At 46.2% G+C, this 7,781-nt stretch overlaps 1 pseudogene; it reads right to left on the bottom strand.

The window, feature by feature from the left end:
• Window positions 1–840: 840 nt before the first annotated feature.
• On the bottom strand, window positions 841–5,710 carry LOC131757237 (5-hydroxytryptamine receptor 3C-like; annotated as a pseudogene).
• Between the last annotated feature and the right edge of the window lie 2,071 nt (window positions 5,711–7,781).

Raw genomic sequence — 7,781 nt, 5'->3', positions numbered from 1 at the left:
AGACTTTCAAAATGATAAGGCAAGTGCCAGGAAGGGGAATTTTCCAGTTCATATGGAGGCATTTGTGTTACTCCCAAGTAAAGCAAATGCCATTTTCAAACGTGCTCTCTTTGACCCAGTGTTCTTTTCTTAGCATGATTAGGGACGGATCAACTCTAATTGCAACACAGACAGCAGAATTCGGGATTATGTTAACACTCTACGTGTTAAATGATGAATGAGTCATATGTCAGGCTGTGACAAAAGGCTTCACTCTTTAAACAAGAGATGCCTGGTTCTGGCACCTTATTAATTTCTGAAGCTTAAATCTGGGATAACTGGATTTAGGAGGTTAATCCCTATTTCATTATAATTCCTTGTAATAGATTTTGGCCTCTTCTCTCCCCTCTCCCCACCTTCACATGTTGTCTAATAGACTTAAAAAACAAACAAACAAACAAGAAAATCCTTACTTTGGTAATGAGAAGTTTCTGCAAGAAGACTCTCAACCTCAAGGGTTTTGAAACTATAATATACTGCAGAGAAGAGCCAGTGCTTTCTGCAAAGGGGTTATCGGAGGAGATTCGATCAAGGGAGTATTCCAAGAACCTGAATCCTGAGGAGCCAGGCAGGCAGGATTCGTGGGAGGGCTGAGGGGAGCTGATGGCACGCAGGAGCAAGGACCTGACTCAGGAGAGCTTAGGAGACCATTCAGGTCTGGTCTGAAACTGAACAGAAGGGCTGGGTTGAAAACAAGGTGGTTGCCAGGTCTGTAAGGTGGGATTTGGACAGGGATGAGAGCCTGGCTGGTTCCTGGAGGCAAGAGAAGCTCTCGCCTGGAGCTTGCAGATGGGCATCTGCCTAGGTGTTCCAGAGGACGATGACTGTGACAATGGAGGGGCCAGGAAGAGCAGGGAGAGGCGGAAAGGCAGGGTGTCCATCATGTGGCTGAACTGCATCCACAGACTGACCAAATGCTGCTTCTGACCTCATCTTCCTGCTGGGCCCTCGCTGACCCAGGGCACCCATTTAGCTCTGCCTCTCTGGGACCTGGCACCTTCCCCATCAGCTCCACGGGCTCCTTCATACCTACGGAGAGACAGAGACTCAGCTGTGGGCTGCCAAGGTCAGCTGGGGGGTTGTGGGGGCAGGAAGGAGGTGGGAGCAGAGAAGGGGAGGCGATGGGAGAGGACGCGTGGGCAGTGCTGATTTCCCTCACCAGGCAGGTGGGCAGGGCTGAGGCTCAGGCCCGTGTTCGCTTCTGGGGCGCAGCGGGGCAGCGTTTCCTTGGGCTGGTGCAGTGTAGAAGCAGGGAACGGAGGCGGCGAGGCCTGGGTGGGGGCTGGGTGGTGGCCAGATGCAGCAGGTAGGTGATGAGGATGGTCTCCAGCAGGTGGACCACCATCAGTGACAGGCACAGGGCAAAGTAGACCCCTGGAGGGAAGCTGGGCCTGCCTGAGGGCCAGAGGCACCAGCCAGGGACTTCCTGTTTTCTCTTTTCCCTGAGGGCTCATTTGCAGGATCTCTTTTTACTCTGACCTGGTTTCATTTGTTCCTCTCCCCACTCCACCCTCCACCTTGCGTTTCTTCTCCTGATGGAGGGAGGGGCCATACTGATGAGGAGGGGTGCCATTGGCAGGGAGTAAGTCATTCAACGTCATGAGCAGGAAGACGTTGTAGCCCAGCAAGAGTGTCATCTTGAATGGGGCGCGGTTCTCACTTTCTGCCAGCAGGTAGAGGCTGAGGGCGTCAATGGCTATCAGAAAGCTACTGGGCACCAGGAGGCTTATGACGTAGAGGCTGGGCCTGCGCCTGATGGCCACCTGGTGAGGAGAGGTGAGGGAGGCAACTGAGGAGAAGCCTGGGAGGCTTCCAAGCCAGTTAAAAGCAAGAGTTGAGATTTGCTCCTTACTTTCTAGTTAAGGAAACATTACCTCAAGTCCCTTTCTCTGTCCTGCCTCTCCAGCAAAGCCATCTTAATCACCACACTGCCTTTCCATGGTTTGATTCTACCATGCTGCTTACCATTGAAATGTATCTCATTCCTTCTTGGCCCAAAGTTCAACTTTCTCCACCTAAATTTTTATTACTACCAATGTGCTCTTAGCAGAATTGAGGGACCAGATTCTTAGGTATTGTGTGTGTTGTATTTCTGCTTGCTTTCCTCATCAAGGTCTAATCTCTAGTGACTTTGCTGGTGGACATTTAAAACCAGGGGGAGGGAAAACAAGACAGAGCAGACATTTTGGGGTCACCAGGATTTGGAATCATAATATCCCTAAGATTGTGTTTCATAACTTTTCCACCACCTCTTTTAAAAAATAAATATAAAAATTCCTGCCCTCCAAAAAGTTCTGATAGCCCTGACAGAGGGCAGAGGGTCATGCTCACTATAAATCACTGCCGTGGGATCTTTGTTTCTTCCTCGGGGAGGATCCATTCAATCAATATTTACTGAGTGCCAGGTACTGTTTTAGGTACTGGAGGTTTATCAGTGAAAAAAGTGATAACAATTTCTGTCCCTGTGGAGCTTATTTTCTCGTGGGAGAGCTTGCATTCTGGTGGAGGACATAAGCTATGCATCTAAGGAGAAGATCTCATCCAGGGCCCCTGAGCTCACATAGAAGATGATTTGGTCATACTCATTGGTGCCCACAGCCATCTTCATCATTCTTTGATGGATAGCCTGAAGTGCCCATTCCCCCTTGCTCCAAACGACGTTCTGTGATGTTTTCAAAATCTCCTGCATGTCCTGCTCCATGCCCAACACCATGTTCTGCACTGCAAAGGAGATCCAGGCGACTCAGCTTCCCCCAGCACTCCCAACCCCTTTGCCCAGACTGTTGGATTCCTTACCACTTAGCTTTCACACCCCTTTCGGTGAGATTCCCTCACTGTTCCCAGCTTTCTATCCTCTTCTTCCCAAACCCTTTCTCTAGTTCTCAACATGTGAGCCTCACTCACCTGTGTAGATGAAAGAGCTGGAGGTGAGGGTGCCGTTCTGTTCATCAAAGGGGAAGTAGATGTCCAGGTTGCAGATGCTGGTCACCTGCATTGGTTTACTGTATTCGATGTGATCATCACTGTTGACATAAGCCATGAGACCTGGAGGGGTCTGATCCATGTCCATGCTGTGTGTGAGAAGGACAGGGAGGTGAGTGCTGTGGGTTCCCCATCAGACTTGGCCTTCTTCCTCTCTCACGTCACCCAATCCTGTGCTCCAGCCCCCTCATCTGACCTCCCCCTTCCACCTATTGCCATGTTTTGGGGATTTCAGACGCTACTGCTTTCTAAGGTGAGTCTTGGTGTGGCCCCTATTGGTTACTCATGCTCTTCCCTGGAGATATGGTCTCCTTCTTGCTCTTTTCAGCCCCGATACTCACAACTCCTCGATGAAGATATCTGGAAGCCACAGGTTCTCAGTTGCCACGCTCAGCTTCCTGATGCCCCCACATTCCACTGGGTTCCACCTAAGGAATGGATTGTACCAGATCTAGAGGAAACCATGGTGTGGGACAAACAGGGGGTGGGAACTGGTCTTAGTCTTCCTCTGTCTCTTGCACTTTGCATTTCTTTTCTTACTCATTTCTTTACTCTCCCACCCTCTCTCTGGTGACAGCTGTCACAATGTCACTGACAAAGTTTTACTTTCTTCCACTTCTCCCTCAGTGGTCTCAAGGGAGACCTTGAGCTTGGCTTTGGATTCTCTCTGTTGGAGCCACTTAAATATTGGCTTCCATGACCTTGGTTTATGCCACTTGCTCCCTGAGCCCCATCTCTGCCCTCCTTAAACTGGCAGAATAATCAGGAAGTTTTGTGTTTTCATTATTGGCTGGTTCTGTATGAATTTGTCTAATTTGTGGGTATTCTCAGCTTTATCCATTTTAATCTGTGAACTTGGACCCTGGAGTGGAAAAAAAGAGGTACCATAACAAAGGGGAAACTGAGTCTATCTTACCACATTTAGCCACAGGAATGATGTCATCAGTTGAAGATGTGTATCCTGGAAAAACAATTTTCATCCAGGATCATTAATTTTATGAAGTCAGGTCCAGTGCCACCACCCACCTCTTAGTCATTTCCAAGGCTGTTCTGTGTGGCAATTATGATATTTTTCATAAGCCACTAAAAATGGTAGGTCATATAATCCAGGGTACATGAGAAATGCAAGTGAAAGCGCCAGTATGAGAGTCCATTGGGATCATGTTTCTTGTGGCGTATTCCCAAAAAGGGAGAGCTTTTACCTGCAGAGATGTCGTTGTAGCATTCCCCGTCATTCCTCCCTACCCCATAGACTGAGCTTTTAATTTTACAAAATCCAGTCAGGGAACCCACTGTTCACCACTTACTACTTCCAGGATGGCAGACAGGGTGAAGGAGATGTGGACATGAGTTGGGATGCTGAAGTTGGTGACTGGACAGAAGGCCTTTCTGTCAAACACTGCTTGGAAGACAGAGGGATCCACCCCATGCTGGTCGAATCCTGAGCAAGTGATGGTGAAATTGTCTCCTCTTCCTGTAGAGAGCAGAGACTGTGAAAGGAGTGCGAGCACTGGGGTCTGGGAAGTGTTTCTGCACAGAGCGACAACAGGGGTCATGGGAGAAATGTCTGGACTCCTCCTTCCTGGACCAGGGAGCTTGGGCTGAGCTGGTAGGCAAATGGTGGAAGTTGATGAGGTGAGCTGAGTCAGGGCTCCATCCTCAATTCCATCATCTGTCTCTCTATGCAAAACTTGTCTAAATGTATATGCAAACTCAGTCCTGACCACCACTTTTTAGTGTCCTGTTGTGTTCTTAACAATCTCACCACAAACCTTTGTCCTTGAGCCATTTGGGTGAATGTCAGTGGCAGATTTTGCAATCACAGTTCTCCTCCTCACTATATGAACAGGGCATAGATGGTCATGAATTAATGATGAGAGAAATAATCAGGTAGGTAGTGAGCAATCTGTGGGACCTTAAGGAAGGAACTCCTTAAAGAAGGAACTCAGTTTTCAGTTTAATGGTATATATTGTGTCCTTGCTTTGTGCTGTAATTGTTCTCTTCTAAAACTCAGGACTCATCACCACTGAGACTATCTTAAAAAGAGTTCCTTGATACCCATCTTATACCCAAACCTTTTCTTGTCATACTTTGTGGGGCAGAAACAGAGAATGTACGTGGTAACATCTTCTGGTCAAGTCTGTTTTTATCTGTCTCTGATGTTGTCCTATCCCTCATTGCTTATTCTCAATAATGAACAAGAAATTACTCTAGACTGGGAAAATTGTACTGAAAAAGTTTCCCTCTTTCACAACAGATCTCTTCTACCTCCTTCCCCTTGGCATCTTTCTTTTCATTTGCTTAAGGGAACTGAGAAAGAATTTTCTTCTTCTCCATGTCAGTCGATACCCAGAAACTGTGGGTTAGATTATATGCCTGGAAAGAGAATGACATGGGGAAAGGGAAGAGGCCCATAGATGTATGGGGAGTGGAGAAATAGATTAAGAGAGGTGTCAACTAACTGTTTAGGACCCTAGAAAGAGCCACAAAGCTGTCAGTGTCATGAGTTTCCATTTTTACCAAAATGAACACCCAGTCATTGACTGTCTAGAAATAAAAGTTAGCCTGATTTCTCTGTTTCCCAGAAGTTATATAGATGCTGTGCTCTTGTCCCGTCTTACCTTGAAGCAGCAGGTGGAGAATGAGGCAGAGGAGGAATCCTTCCCCATGGAGCCAACCTCTTTCCATCTTCCTCTCCTTGGCTCTTCTCTGGGGACTTAGTGATAACGTTGACCTTAAAAGACCATAGGCCACACCTCAAGCCTTAGCTTTGAATAATTCAGGTGTCAGGTAGCATTAGCCATCTCTCTAATGAGCACCCCCAGTGACAACAGAATATCATGGAGGACTACCTCACCCCATGCCCTAACTAGACCTGAACCTGGTCTTCAAAAGTAATCTGACAAATCAGTTTGGAGAGGAGGAAGAAAAAATATTTGATCACTGGAGCAGTGCTAATGGCTTCTTCATACTTTAGAGTCACTCTGGCATATAATGCACCATAGGAAAGGCACAAAATGACTCTATTGCCTTCAGGTGGCACACGTACTTATTTTAACCCTGCTGCCATCTTTCAAAAAAATTGCAGGGGGGCGTCTCCTTTTATATAATAAACTTCAGACTCTGAGGTTTTAAATATGACTTCTGTACTGGCAAGTCTTAACTTTTGATTTTCTGGCATGTGTCAAAAGCAATTTAGACCCAGGTATACTGGAGGAGGGGGTAGGGTAGAGGGGAGATCACAGAGTTTTCAGTAGAAGTTGCTTTATGAGGTCATGACCAATCAGCCTGCAAATTCATGTTGTTTTTGGCTCTGCTAGTGTTTTTAGGAAATTAGTTAGTTGTCAACATTTTAAAAATAGGGAGATTTCATGTAAAAACTGTTTCTAGCTTTGTTTGAAAAATAAGATCAAGCAGTACTGGGCTCACATTTCTGCTTGACAACAATGCTTTCTGCCAAAGCTAAGAAGTGGTTAAGCCCTTTGGATGGAGAATATTTCTCTCTAGATCATCACAGTTTCTGTCACCAATATTGTCTTATTCCTGACCAGCTCCCCTCATTTACGTTACCTGCTTGGCCTTGGTTGGTGTTTAAGTTTGCCTTTGAGTGTTAAGATTAATTTTATTGTTCGATTCTTAAAGGGCCTTAGGAAATAATTTCAAAATACCATGCCATGCCTAGGTGATCACAGGTCTTGTCACATTTAGAATGTGCAAATATTTGGTTCCTGGTGGAAACCAGACATATGGGAAAGTGGGCCAAAGTCATCAGTTGTTTAACCTGTTTTATTCTAGAATGATTTCTGTTAGGGAAGGCCCCAGGGAGTGTCATCAGTGGCTAGGAAAACCAAGGGAGAGGTTGCTTCAGTGAAGAAGCTTTTCAGACTAGTTGGTATGAGACAGCAAGAAAGGTCTAAGGACAAATCCCATTTCTATTAGAATCATGTCACCCTCTCTCTGCCTCAGTTTCCTCCTCTCTAAGATTGAGAGGATAAAACCTGTCATGCAGGAGTTTTATGTGGTTTGAGATAATATTTGTATGTTGCCTATCCCATCCTCAGCAGCTAATGAATTGGAGCAGCAATAACATTAAAAATGGTAGTAAGAGTAGTTGTTGTTATTTTCACTCTGTCAAGGTTGTTCAGGTTGCTTCAGCCTGAATGGAATCTTCTGGACTTAGAATGTCTGAGTAGACTGAATTAACCCCAGTTCCCATGAGCAGAAAAGTGTTTTCTCTCAGCTTCACTCAGCTGCATACTGACAAGGACCCTCCCTCCACTCTCCTTAGCACCACTCTTCATCTTTTGAGAATCCTTTCCCCTTCAGGAAGTTTATTTATTTTTTCTTTTTTAAAAGATTCCTTTGGATCAGCATTTCTCAAAGCATTTTCTGCAGAACACTAGTTCTACAGGATGTTCAATGCTTTTCCTTTTTTTCAAAATTTATTTATTTATTTTAATTTTTGGCTGTGTTTTGTCTTCGTTGCTGCGTGCGGACTTTCTGTAGTTGTGGTGAGCGGGGGCTACTCTTCGTTGCGGTGTGCAGGTTTCTCATTGCGGTGGCTTCTCTTGTTGCAGACCACTGGCTCTAGGTGCATGGGCTTCAGTAGTTGTGACTCACGGGCTCTAGAGTACAGGCTCAGGAGTTGTGTCACATGGGCTTAGTTGCTCTGCAGCATGTGGGATCTTCCCAGACCTGGGCTCGAACCCGTGTCCCCTGCATTGGCAGGCGGATTCTTAACCACTGCGCCACCAGGGAA

Source organism: Kogia breviceps, chromosome 5 (genome assembly GCF_026419965.1).
Source record: "Kogia breviceps isolate mKogBre1 chromosome 5, mKogBre1 haplotype 1, whole genome shotgun sequence".
NCBI lineage: Eukaryota > Metazoa > Chordata > Mammalia > Artiodactyla > Physeteridae > Kogia > Kogia breviceps.
The sequence above is the reverse complement of the archived record's forward strand: the minus strand, read 5'-3'. Positions and strand labels throughout refer to the sequence as shown.